The sequence below is a fragment of the Corvus cornix genome, chromosome 6 (assembly GCF_000738735.6).
Source record: "Corvus cornix cornix isolate S_Up_H32 chromosome 6, ASM73873v5, whole genome shotgun sequence".
Lineage (NCBI taxonomy): Eukaryota > Metazoa > Chordata > Aves > Passeriformes > Corvidae > Corvus > Corvus cornix.
The window spans coordinates 32,039,459-32,053,585 of NC_046336.1; the positions used below are offsets into that span (position 1 = coordinate 32,039,459).

A 14,127-nucleotide genomic window follows, 5' to 3' on the forward strand; every position below is an offset into this window, starting at 1 on the left:
CTCAGTATGATTATTTGTATGCAAGTTTCAAAATGCATCAAAAAGGGAAACCGATATTGAAAAAAAAATAGAGAAAAATCAGCGGGTTTAGATTTAGAAAGCTCAAACACAGTATCATTCTGCAGCTGTCAACATTTTGGACAATTTTTTAGGTTTTCTGTGATATCTCTGTTGCCTACACTGTATAGGGCTTTCCAGGAGGCATTTGAACTTCTGTTTTCAGCTCTTGAAAAAAAACAAAACACCTTCTGAATGCTGGTGCATGGAGCAAGGAGGGAGAGCGTACCTGATGCCGTCTAGTGAGAAAGCTCATGCTGTCAGCTTTACTCTTAGTTTTCTGCAGTTACTCACCTATTCCTCATATACTTTTTGCCCCGTACATCTTGATCTGGATTTCAAGTATTTCATATACCAATATGCCTTTTAAAAAAGTAAGTCCTCTAACATGAAAAACCCCAGTTAAACAGATCTCTATGCTTGCACAAAAAAAAGGAATCACTTTCCAAGCAAATCACCAGAATATTTTTGCTTCTTGCTTGTGTCAGATTGCCTTCAAGAGAAGTTACTAATTTTTCCCTTTAATAGATTATATTCCTTAAAATTAAGCATGCTTCAGAATCAAGAAAACTTCATTTTGCTCTGTTTGATCATTGCATCATTTATATATTTGGGAAATGGCTGTTGCAATATTCATTTTTTCCAATAACTTTAAAAAAAATAGATTTCTTCTAGAAAACATGAAATAAGTTCTTTATAGGAGAAAACTCTCAAGCCTTTTTACCTTTTGTAATAAACCTGCAAAATTAATATTTTTTGTTGAAGTTATTCTGATTTTTAAGTCTAATGGAAAGGCAACTGTTGTGTGATTAACTGAAGCAGGTTTTGTAGTCACTGCTGATGCCATTTTCTCCACCCAGTTTGTATTCTTTTGGGTTTCTGCTCAGGAAAAGCCTCCTCCCACCACAGCAACCATACTGTGTTAACAGCTCCAGCTGTAGGAATCTAATTTACCGATTTCACACAGAAAAGCACGGCAACTGCACTAACAGCTGAAAGTCATCAAGTTTCTAGAGTTTCACCACAGACTAGAAAAATCAATAATCACATAGATTGGCTGTTACTTCTCTTAGCTACAGACAGGATATTTCAAGTAGATGCTTTGTCAACCCTCATAATTTAGGGAGGTGTGCCCCATGCATGCATACTGTTTAGGAAAGCAGTAAAAAGCTTGCATTACAAAACTAAACAGAACATCTTGTATAGATATACTAACACACAAAGGAATTCAGCAACAAGCTTTACGTGAATGGCTTTGTTGGGGTTTTTTAAATACTTGCTGGTATAAAGTGCTCTCAGGTTCTGTTTTCTTCATTAGCCTCTGTAGTATTTCATTTGCACCTTCAAATTGTAACATTGTCCTAGCTGTTACTTCATCTTTTTATCTTGAAGTGTTTACACCTTTTACAGGGTTTCTCTGGTGACATCTCTTTTATGACCCATTCTTAAAAGTCATCAGCAATTTTAATGTCATTTGGGTTATACTCATGTGTGACACTGTGTCATCCTCCCACAGTAAATCAACAGTTAGCAGGGGAAGACATTAAAATTACAGTACTCAAGAACAGAGCTACAAATTTGAAGAAAAAAAATGAAGCAGGTAGGTAGTTTTAGCAATTGCTACAATTTATTTCTGATTTTTTGTTGTTGTTAAAGATGCTTGGGTTTGTAAACATTTTTTAAATATGTATCAATTAAAATAGATTTTCAAGACTCAAGTCAGGTAAGCTCTCCTCCTAGTAGTGGCTACTAAAAAAATTATTTTCAGTGTTCTTAAAATGCTGGTGTACACCAAGCCCTCTTTTGGGATAGTTGTACAAATTACCCTCAGGTATCATATCTCTCTGGACCATAAGCTTTTTAAGTCTTTAGACTTGCTTCTGGTCTTTACTAATTAGTGATCTGAAGTAACATCTGTCTAGCTGCCTGTTCATTTACCTGAAACCATATCTGAGGACATCAGAAGTATGTAACTTTCCACACGAGACTCATTCCTCTTCTGCCACAAAAATCACAGCTTGCAGATTATAAATACTCTAGCAAACCTCAGTTCCTTGGCACTGTGCTATCTTAAGCTCGCTTTATCTCTGTCAGCAAGTAGGCAGAAGTGTTTCTTCCTGAGGTAAGTAAGGAGCCAGGTATGACCACAGGACAGGAAGTATCTTCACTGACAGGGCACAGCCCTGTAGTAGGACCCTGGGAACAGGCTCCAGCCTCAGTCACAGGGAGGGCACAAAGCAGGTCTATGGGGCATCTAGAAAGGCAAGAAAGGAAGAGAAAATAAGGCTCAAAACAAGGCTAGAGACAAGCCTAAGGTTCATCTAGAAACCAAGTCCAGACAACACACAAGACCAGAAGCAACACCCAAAGTAAGCACACCTACACCTTAGCTTAGACAGGGAACAATGGACTGGCCAGGCCTGAGCTTAAATGGAGTTCCTGGGCCCATGAATCAGGTGTGTGGGTGGAGGCCCCAGGTGAGACTGCAGGTCAGGAACATCTGTCAGGAATTATTTAGAGTAAATGCAATGGGCCTGTATAATGGGTATCAGAAAATGAAATCGTAGTCCCTTCTGGCCTTAATCACATAAAACGGTGTTAAGGCTTAAAGTGTCTCTGTTCAGCATGCCTACAGATGTTAACCTGTTTTCAGTGCCAATCAGGCAGGTAGATACTATCTACAGAACCAGGGCCAAGAAAGACTAAATGAGGAAGTCATTGTCAAAACCACAAACAGAATTCAAGAGTTTCTGCATTAAACTCATGTTGTTCAAGGCTTTTCTCTTTCAGATAGTGCCAACTAACAATGCTGTGGGTGCTTTATCTGATCATCTGTATTATAAATCCAAAGGCATTGAGAGTGTTTGGCCTGTGCTCAGCTGAGTTCACAAGCACAGCACCCCACACCAGTGTGGCACGCAGGTTCGTAAGTCACATCTGGGCTGTGAGCAGGCTGGTCACTTTGTCACACTGGAGTCCGAGCTAATAAACGTGAGGGAGGCTTTGGTAGAAAGTAGAAGCTGTAATCCATGTTTTGTAATCACACGAGCAGACAGCTCTAATGTTTCACTATCATCTTTCCACTACGAGGGAAACAGGGCTAGCTAAGATAGGCCTGGTTAGATCAAATCTGTCCCTCAAAAAGCAGTTTAGGTGTCTTTGTAGTGTAATTCTCAGAGCTTTTGGTTTGTGAAGGGCTAAAGCTCAGCATCAATCTAACCTTTCTTAGCTTGGACTGATGCTGTGCCTGTTGCACAGGTCTGATCCAGATGACTCTGCAGGACTAATTTAGGGACAGCATACATCAATAATTCTGTTTCCAGGGTCAAGGCGCTGAGGGCACTAATAATGGACCTGACCAGCTGCATCTGGAGTCTCCACCCACATCTTTTGCCCATGGGCCCAGGAGCTCTATTTAAGCTTAACCCTGGCTTACCTATGGGCCCTGTTTATTTAGAGCTTTGGTTTAGGTTTGGCCTTTTTAGTCTGCATGGACTTTGTTCAGCATTCACTTAGGTTTTGTGTATTTGTCCTTATGCTATGGGTCCCCAGACCTGCTTGTGACCTACAGATTGAGTTCTTAGTTTAACTTCAGACCTACCTCATCTCCTGGAAGCTGTTTTATTACCTGGCCTTATGCCTGAATGCAGATGGTGCTACTGGGCCTGTTCTGTTTACCCTATGTGTGTACAGTGGGGTTGGGTGCTGGCTGGTGAGGTCCTTGTCCTGCTGGCTGTTGTATGGGGCTCTCTGTCTGTCAGGGAGCAGCTGCCCCTCACAGCTCCCTCATGATCACCACAGACTCAAATTTTGCCAGAGCTGCCTGCAATGCAGAGCTACTTACAGGTTTGTGCACTTTATTTCTTCACACAACATTGCTCAGTTTTATTCTTTCTGTACATAGGTGTTATGTGTTTTATTCTGAAGAATAGCATAGGGATAGGAGCACTGTGTCAGATCAAAGGTCCACCAGCTTAAAACCTTACTCAGAAAAATAGCTAGTGACATGTACACAGGGAAGGAGGCTTGGGTAGCATACAGGGCATTTAGTAGACACTTCCAGCTTCAAGTAATGTATAGCTAAAATAGTACTTCTATGCTGTGTGATTTTGATTAAACTTTCTTCCATTAATTTTGCTTTTAAAAAAAAAAAAACCTCTAAAGTGTTTTGTCTCTTCAGCATGCTATAGCAGTGAGTTCTGTGGTTTGACAACGTTGTATGAAATTGCTGTCGGTGTTCTGATTAAATGTTTGATATATTGCCTTGATATCCTCTACTTTACAGAAACAGTTACTGTTTCTCTAAACACTCATTGACTGAATGAGTATCTCTCTCTGATATTACTTTCCTTGCTGGTTTTGTTTGTACAGTATATTGGTTGGGTTTTCATCCAGATTGCTGCCTTTCTAGGATGGAAATATTGGTACATTTAGCTGCTCTGTGCGCTTTTGCATACACTTGCTGTTTTGTGTCTTTTGAGCTTCCCTTTACACCTTTTAAGCAAACCAGACTGCATGTTATATTTGAGGTGTAAGAGGACAAGAGATCTGGGCTAAATAATGATGTTGTAGGGGTGTTTCCTGTTCAGTTCTCCCCTTCTTTTGTAATAATGCCCAACACTGCACTTGAGCACACAGAACAGCTTCACTGGTGCACCTGTCACAGTATCAGGATTTTTATTTTGAATGGTAGGAGTGAAGTTAGAGGTTGTGATTTCCATATTTCCCTCCATGTGCCTCACTTTGCATTTTAGTGAAAGGATTTCATCTACCATTTTGTTGCCCAGACAGTCATTACTGTGAGATCTTTTTCCAAACGTTTATGCGCAGCTTGTCTTGGTAGGCTGAGTATCTTACTGTTGCTAGAAAAGATTGTGACCTGGTGCTATTTACTTTCCAGGATGAAAGACCTCAGACCATGAGCACATAAGTCTGTGGGTGCGAAAATGAACAATTGTTAGTTCTTGTTTGTTTCCTAGCCCTTGGCATTGTTTCTAATGCAGCTGTGATTGTGTGTGTTGATGCTTGGGTGCTCCGATTAACCTGCTTATTCTAAATAAACCTTAGCCCTCATTGCTTGTAGCTTCCCCCCAAGTTACTAATTTCATTCTCTGCATTTTATTCAAGCCCACAACTTCCAACTTATTGCCATCTTCCCAAGAAACATATTCTGATTCTGTGGGGTTTTATCATTAAGTTCTAGTTCCTTCAACTTCTGCATGCAGCAGTTTGGGAGCAATAGTTATTTTACCTCTCAGACCACCTATTATTTTATCTTATAAAAATAGCTTGTGTTACCTTATTTTTTAGCAGAATAAGTCTTTGGAATGACATAAGTCTTGATATCCAGCCCTTAGGAGGAGATGGTATGGTTACACCTAGCAAAGAGAACTTGTGCACTGCTGAAATTCCCTGCCACTGAGGGCAACTGTTCAAAATTCAGGTGTCTGTGGTGTAGGTTTCACTTTGTTTCATCTGAAGTGTCTGTGAGCTTGGCTTGGATTCCCAGACTGTACTCCTCTTTCACTGCAAGGACATGTAGGGTAGGTTGGAAGAGGATGGAGGTACAAATTGGTGATAGGCTTCCTACCCACTGTCACTGAAAAGCAGCAGTGACAAGGAGTTGTGCAGATCTGTGCCACTGCTTCTCCTTTATCACGTCACTTAAACCAGCAAAATGTTGGCATTTAAAGTATCTCTAGGAATGGATGGATGTGGACAGTACTGCTCCCTTGTGTGCAGCAGAAAAGCCTCTCTGCAGGCTCACATTTGACTGGGTTGGTTCACAGTTGAAGTGCTCTATAACAGCTACAGACGTAATAATAACGAAACCTTTTTTAAAAAGTACTGCTTGGGTATATTGTTTCACACATCCCATTTCCACATCTGTTTTTCAGTCTGAAGAGATGTTAAATTTGGTGGCCTGCTTTTCACAAAAGGCTGTGGTGATAATGAGTGGTGGAAGAAGTCAGTCAGTGGACTGACTCTTCCTCTTACTATAACATTTTACTCACCCCTTTCCCTCTGGGAAGGAGCAGCAGTATCATCAGTGGCTCTTAATGGATGAGGTGGGGGGATGGGGAAAGAGCAAGGCTCATTATAGTTAACATCCTTGCAGGGAGGATGGGAGAGGATGGCTCAGCAGATCTTCCTTCTCAGCCAGCATCTTCCCCATGCTTCTGGGGGTATTTGGTCCACGCGTGGGATGGCCGGGGCCTGATGGACGCTGGTGTTCGAGAGTCCTCCTGGATGACACATGTAAGGCGAAGGGGGTTTGACCCTCAGTGAGCCCCTCGCCCGTCACGGCTGACCAGGCTTTCCCTCCTCCGGGCTAAAAATAAAAGGGATTATTTTATAGAGTGCCACCACCGTAGCTGACCGGGAGGTATGCGGTGTCAAAGCACAGCCTCCGCAAGTAACGGGATAATTTGCCTTTTCTCTTATTACCGTCATTTAATTTATTTTGTTGTTGTTGTTGTTGTTAAATACCCCCCGGCGTTACCAGCCTGCCACGCCGATGGCGGCCCTTGTGGGCAGCTGTGGGGGCGCTGCCGCCACTCTCCCTGTTCCCGGGGCCGTGCCGGGTCACCCGGGGCGCGGGGGTGTGGGGGGGCGGCGAATCCCGCTCCGGCTTCGGGGATCCAGGGCGCGTTTTGCCGCCTGCCGGGAGGGCTCAGTGCGGCGAGCGCCCCGCCGAGCCGCCCCCTCCCCGCTCCCTCCCGGAGGGTCCGGCCAGGGGCGACGCCGCCGCCGCGAGCACGGAGCACGTTTCGCGGCCCGGGGCTCCTCTCCGCGCCTGGGCTCGTCGCGCCATGGGAGCCGCCCGCCCGCAGGGGCCCGGGCCGTGACCCGCGCCTCGCCCCGCTCCGAACCATGCCAGCATCGCCCCTTCCTGTGAGCTGCGGGCTGGCCGCGCCGCAGCCCTGGTACGTGTGCGGGACGGGTCCCGGGGCTGCTGCGGGCGGGGGGGGGGGGGGGGGGGGGAAACGGCGCGGACCTCTTCACTCGGACCCCCACCTTTTTTTTTTTTTTTTTTTTTTTTTTTTTTTTTAAATCCCTGTTTTTCCACTCCTTCCCCTGTCGCTTATTCCGTTGGCTAGTTGCAAAGTTGAACTAGGGTGGACTGGGGAGGGGGAGGCAGAGGCACCACCACGGCCAGGCTCGGAGCCCCGCGGCTCGGGCCGTTCCGAGGCGGGGAGGAAGGCAGGCTGGGGGTTATTCAAATGCAAAACGCAGTTTGTTGGCCGAAAAGGCGAAAAAGTCCGGTATCCCTGGCTGTGCTGGAGCGTGTTTGAGCTGCAGCAGCCAGAGCCTGCCTGGAAAATCCCGCCAGGCAAGAGAAACTGCCTGCAGCCTGCATGGACGAGAGGGAACAATTAAAAGGACCCTGCAGGGCCGTAGGGGCCCCTGGCCAGCCGGAAAAACCCCGCAGCCCACCCCCCCGCTCCCCCATAAAACTGGCGAGCGAGGGCCGTGCAGCATCGCCCTGTGGAGGTGTCACTGGTGTGCGGGGCTGGGGGGGAGCATCCCCGGGGGTAGGCTCCCCGCCTTTGCGGCGGGAGAAGCCGGGCGCGTCCGGATGGGCGCTGCGGGTCCTCAGCGCCGCCGCTGGGGTCGGCCCCATTGTCTGCAGCCCCGGGGAGGGCTCCCGGGGTTGGGGGAGCAGCGGCGGGGCTGGGCCACGAGGAGCCGCTTCCTCCCTCCCAGGAGGGCCCTCCTGCCCCTTCCCTTCCCCCCTTGGGGTCCGCCTGCCTGCACTGAAGGAACCGGAGCCCTGCAGGGCTGTAGCCCCCGGGGTGCTCCTGGGCGCTGAGTGCTTGTCCAGCTGTTCTTGGAGCTGGGGGAGAAGAGGTGGTGGTCTTGTGGCAACTGGAGGCTTGGTGCTGGCGGGAATGCTCCCTGCCGTGCTCGTGATAGAACCAAGGGAGAAGGATGTGGCTCGCCGAATGGGTAAGGAGAAAGGACGAGGCGGCCTGCTGGGAGGCAGGACCAGCTAACCTTACAGAGGTATGGCTGCTGGCGCCCGAGGAGCGAGCAGGGGACCAGGCGCAGCAGTAGTCAAAGGAGACGCGCCAGTTGTGTGCCCAGTCTGTCCTACACTCAGCCAGCCTATCCTGCTGCACCCCAAAGATATTTAAAGGGCAACGTAGTCGGTATCACTTGTATCTCGGCCTACGTAGCAGCTACCCAGCGTGGTGAGATTGCTGCTCCTTTAAGGAGGAGAGGGGAATGTGCAACGGGCATCTGGAGCAGGGCGTGAGCGCACCAATGTCAGTGTAGACCCTGGAGTGAGGCGGTGGGAGTCGACTCCTGTAAACAAGCTGGCTAGGGTGGCTGTACCAGCATGGATCTGGCTAAAGAACTCTTATTCTAGAAATTATAGTACAATAATGACAAAACGGGCAAAGATCACAGCATTAGATATCTAAACATGACCAAGTGGATTTCTAAGGCAGAGGTGTCTCTTTAAATTTTCAAGACAATGGAAAAACCTGTGAAAATAATAATAATAATCTTCCAAATAATAATAGTTCGCCCCAGCTGTGCTCAGTGCTTTTTGAGGTACTCTTGTGGAGAGGCAGAAAGCTATTCTGTGGTATAATTACCCTGTTTTCATTATGTAAGTCAAGACGATTTAGGAATACAGATTGAATTGGGAAAACTTAGTATTTAATCTTGGTCTGGGCAGGTAGCCTAGTCGACTCTAACTGTAAAGGAGGTGAAAGCTAGTTTATGCTTTTCAGAGGCAGTTGCTCCAGCAGCACAAGGGATGGTGGTGGTTGCTCTTGGGATGAGGGTCAGTCCCTCAAGATAAGAGGAGTTTGTTGTGCTTGGAGGAGACAAGGGCAGGCTAGGTTGTGCAAAGCAGGTAACTGGGGAAGAATTCAAGGTGAGATGTACCAAGGAACTTTGATGTAGTTTCTGTAGGACCTGATTCTTCACTGTGTAGTCATTCAGAATCTTCACTGATATTGTTTTATTATGACTGGCATAGTACCCGTGGTTGTTAAAGCTGGCCTAAGCACTTCCATCCTGCTTTCTGTTTTCAGATACTTAAAATTTCAAAACACCTTTCAGGCTGAAATTTTCCAGGCTTAATCTTTGCCTGAAGGTTCTTCCCTCCACCTCCCCCTTCTTTTAGCTGAGTTTGAGATAAGGTGATTCAGTTAATGGTGGTGGGGCTTTTTTTGTGGTTTTTTTTTTGTTGTTTTTAAGAAAAGGCAAACCCTCTGAAGAATGGAGTCATATTATCAAAAAAAAATGCAGTGCATCAATGCAGAATTAGACAGGCATATGATTAGCAAGGGTGTTCTGTTTGCTTTGCTTGCTTTTTTTTTGAGTTCAAATGTATCTGGAGTGTTCTGGTGGATGGGGTTTTTCTTTGGTGAGCCTTTAGAAATTACTTCACATCTTTTTACTTTTTAGCTTTCCCCCTGTGGATGTCTGTGTTTGGCTGCACTGCACACAGGTTAAAGTAAGCCCGTGCTCCTGCCTGGCTGAAGGGAGGATACTTGCACATTGTGGTGTCAGTCTTCACAATGGATTTTTGGCTCAAGTTGTTTGTCTGAGGCTTGATCTGATTTGTGGTTTAGGCGCCTGTGTGTGGTTCCTTGCCCCAGTTCTATTTTTTCCTAATCGTTCTAATAGAGCTTTCCCTAAACTGGGAGGAGGTTTTTTTGTGGTATTTTTTTTTATCTGTGTAAGTCACTGTGCAGGCTCCAAGGTGCATGAAGTCATGATACTGCAAAATGCTAACCATGGACATCTCCTGCTGAATTCATGGAGCGTTTCACAGCAGCCTCCAGCTCCTGATGCAGTGAGGTGGAAGCCCTGCCTTCTCCTCCAAACACAGAGGTGGCCTTCTGGGGCCAGCAAGGACAAAAATTTAGGATGAAGGCCTTGGTGCTTGGTCTGCTCAGCATCATCCTGTGTTGCTGATGAGTGAGTAAAGGATTGTGCCTTTGTCTGTGAGAAACTGAGGTGTCATCCTGCAGTGCCTGTCCCACATTCATGTGCTGCTGGAAAGTGTTGGCTTAAATCAAAATTTGATGTATGTGGATGAAATATGGCTGGTTGCCTCAAGAGTGGTATAGTCCTGTAACGCAAAGCAGAAAACCTATATGGTGGAAAATGGAGTGGGGAGGCTTCTGTTCAAGGCTGTGTATGAAATAACTCATGGTACTGAGATGGCAGATGAGAAGTTTCAGTTTTATTTCTTAACCAAAGCCAAATGTGTATTCAAGGATTAAAGTAGGGGGAAAGGGAAAATTAAAGCTGATTCCCTCCTCCTAACCCATTTCCCTTCTTTTCATATACAAAGTGTTCTGCAGAGCAATGAGTAGAGCAGGGAACTAGGCCAAATTGGAAAGCAGGTTGGCTTTGGTGCAGCTGGGAAGAATATGCAGATGATATGACATGCTTTTGCACCTGAAGGTCGGATTTTTTTGATGTCTGTCTTCTCTGGTGTCTCTTGCATCTTCCTCTAGAGCATTCGCTGCCAGAAGATGAGGTGTTCTTCAATTCTAAATCATGCATCTGAGCTTGTGTGAAAACTTAGTCACATTGCGGCCCTTACTGCTTGGGACCTGCATATTATTAAGTGGCTTTTATGAAAGCTTCCAGGTCTGTTTCCCCTAAGGGCAAATCTCGAGGGACTTTTTAAAAGATACCTAAACACTGAAACAAAATGTATTTAAGTACCTCTGACTGTAGTGAAACCAGTGACTAGTGAAACTAGTGACTGCTAGCTGTGTCATTTTTTTTCCCTGTACTGCTCTATTTGTTCAGGGGTCACTCACCATCTTTCATAACACCATAAAATAGCTGCTGCCGTTTTTTATGAGGACACATCTTCTAATATCTTTCTTTTTCCCCTGCCATCTTCCAACAAGAATCAAGTTATGTAACAGAATCTTGATTGACACTGTCTCTAGAATGAAAACTTGCTTTATCTTTTTTTTTACCCATTTGTTTAAATTGAAACATTGTGGGTGGGTTTGTTTGGGGTCATTGTTTGCTTGTTTGGGGTTTTTGTTTTGTTTTTTCTGGAGGCATTCTGACAGTATGGGGTTAAATTTCTTAATTACTTTTTAGACAGAATTCTCATTATAGTTGTTTGGAATTTTGACCAAGACAGGACTAAAAGATTTCGCCTTTGATTAGCTTTTTTAGCAGTATTTGTGTGGATTATAGCAGTCAGTGGAGTTGTTCCAGATTTATTACCATGAATGAGCAACACTTAAGCAAGAGATAAGTTGGCGCAAGTAACAGACAGCTCCAAGATGCACTGGCGTTATTCAGGGCAGTTCCCTGCAAACTCTCCTGTCACCTATTGCCCCCTTTTACATCCTAGAGACGCCTGTGCTCCCCTGTGAGGGAAGGCATGGCAGATCTCACCTGGTTGGGCTTTCAGAAGAAAGCATTGAAGTAAGTTTCTCTCCAGGATGATAGAAAAGTGACCAGTTAGTATATTGCCCCATGAGGTTTATGTTTTATAATCCTGTTGAGTCCCATAGGTGTTTTGGAGATATAATTGATTACTTGCTGTGAAATATGACCGATGTGATAAAGCCATTTGTTGTCCTTAAGAAGTGGCATGAGATGATTTGCAACTGTTGCAGATACCAAGCGTCCTTTCCAGTGCTTTAAATGGAACAGGTAAAATATTTCCTAGTGTTACAGAAAACAAAACTTGAATACCAACCTTGCAGCTACCTAGTATTCTGGTCCTAATCGTGGAAGAGGAAGCAAAGAAAGAGCAACATGACTTCTAGGACATGTTACTTAAAATGTCAGACAGTTTTAGCTAGCAGTTAAGGTGGTTCTGGCAGACTAGTATTCAAGACTAGGGCCTTTTCTTAAAGGGAAGCAGATATCTCTTGCTGACAACCATTTTGCCCAAGAGCATACAATCACCTTGCAGGTCAGGTACTCAAAGTCCCAGACAAATATAACTAAAGTCAAGCAATAACCCCCTAGCCCCCAAAAATTTCCTTTTGGGGTCTATTTAGATCTCTTCTGAAAAACTAGTCATTCCAGTAACAAAATTGAAACAAAATGGATAAAAGTGTTGCTGTTCTTGTGACCCTGTATTGTCATCTCTGAGTCAGACAAAGCCTTTGCCATCTTTTATAATGCAGCATTTAAAGCCAGGCAATTTCCTACAAATATCAGCATTCTTCTTCTAGCGAGAAAAAAGGAAGTCTTGAACCACTCTGTTAATAGCCTCTCTAATTTTGGCCCTGAAGACAAGTAGTGCTTTGGCATTGACAGTTTCCTACATTCTTCCCAGACAGGTGTGTTTCTCTGTATTAAAAGATAAAAAAACAAAACAAAACCAACCAACCAACCAAAGAACCCCAGGATGATCTTACCTCTTCAGTCCTGAAGCAACTCTTTTGCAATTTTCAAATTGTGCAATCACAGAATGGTTTGAGTGGGAAGGGACCTTACATATTGCCTCATTCCAACTCCCTGCCATGGGCAGGGACACCTTCCACTAGACCAGGTTGTTCCAAGTCCCATCCAACCTGGGCTTGGACACTTCCAGGGATGGGGCAGCTACAGCCTCTCTGGGCAACCTGTGCCAGGGCTTTACCACCCTCACAGGGAAGAATTTCTTCCTCATATCTAATGTAAACTTGCCCTCCTTCACCTTGAAGCCATCCCCCCTGTCCTATCCCAATGCAGGTAAAGACACGTTATCATGTAATTGTAGTAATGATTTTAAAAATTTACCAAATTGTTATAAATTAGGCTTCTGATTGGTAATTTTGATGGTCATGCTTCCTGAACTTCCACAATAACAACTGCTTGTGTAGAGAAGTAATATGAGCAAAGCATTATTCACATTCAGTGAAATTTTCAAAAATCCAGTCACTCTTTCCACTCCAGACCTCCTGTATTGTCTGGTCATTCTTCTGTTTTAGGGCTGACATAAAGAGAAAAGACTTTATCTCTTCAGTCTCCCTCCTGATTCACACATTCGAATGTTGCCTGGCCTTTGTTGATGGCTTGCTTTCTTCTTTGCTATCCTGGCTATAGGCTCTGAAAGTAGCTCGCATTTCCTCTCCTGCTACTGTTGTGTAGCTCCTCTGCTAATGGCTACAGATGTGCCTGCTGCTTGCTCCCAGCTGGTTTTGCAGCCCTCCAGGCCATCCTTTGGAATGAGGATCCCAGTCTCTGTCACAACCCAAAGAAACTGGGAAGGCTTTTTGCAGGCTGCCAACAACTATGTCATGGACCTGCTGATGTGATGCCGATGCCCTCTTTGATTCATGGAGTGACTCCTAATGGCCATGTCCCCCTTCCCCCATGCGTCTCCAGAGAAGGGTAGAGGGAGGGGAGGACTTGGATTACCTTCATTTCAGCACTGTATTTGTTTTACTACTTCAGTGTCTGACCCAACTTTTATAGAGTGCTTCTGTGGGAGCTATTCAGGACTCTTCTGTGACCTTTGAAGCTTCACCCGCAACTATAAACAGCTGCACGTGTCTACTTAGTTTCTCCAGGTTGGATGTGTTGCTGTGATGGAGGAGGGATGCTATTTATTCAGCTTGTTTGTTGTGTGTTTGATGGGCACTCTTTTCTGATGTGACCTGAGAAGTGTTTTGCCTTGTCTTGTATATGGCTCTAAATGGTATTTGTGCATGTGAAAAAACCCGCTGTCTCAGTAATCATGTTCATCTGATATGTAATATGAAGATGTGATGCAAAATAATCATGTCATGTTTAGATAAGATACTTGGCTTATATGTTGTAGTACAGAGGGTCAGTTGGCTTACTACAGCTGAATGAACAAGAGCCAGGCTTCAAAATGCTTTAAGTAAGCTACTCAGAAAGAGTTTGAGGAGTTACTGTTAGCCTTGGTAGGTGCTGTGGCCACTGGGTGGCCTGCCCAGGGCTGTGACAACAGCTGGCCAGAAACAGGCTGGCTGTGCCCGCATGCTGCTTTGGGGAGCAGCAAGCTGGTGGCCCCACACAGAGGCTGTGAGTGTTGGCTGTGCCGGCCCGTCCCCTTGGCAGGATAATGAACTTCTCTTGGGGCAGTGCTGTTTGGGCTGCATTAGC

General features: G+C 45.2%; 1 protein-coding gene across 3 annotated transcripts in view; it reads left to right on the forward strand.

Annotated features, from left to right (window-relative positions):
- The first annotated feature begins 6,760 nt into the window (after positions 1-6,760).
- Positions 6,761-14,127, forward strand: part of TET1 (tet methylcytosine dioxygenase 1) — a 63,596-nt gene continuing 56,229 nt past the window's right edge. For 2 of the 3 annotated variants that reach the window (XM_039553516.1, XM_039553517.1), the window contains exon 1: positions 6,764-6,983. The gene's annotated coding sequence lies outside the window, so the exon portion shown is untranslated. Of the gene's footprint in view, positions 6,984-14,127 lie in introns of all 3 variants that reach the window. The other variant, XM_039553518.1, reaches the window with a different exon arrangement.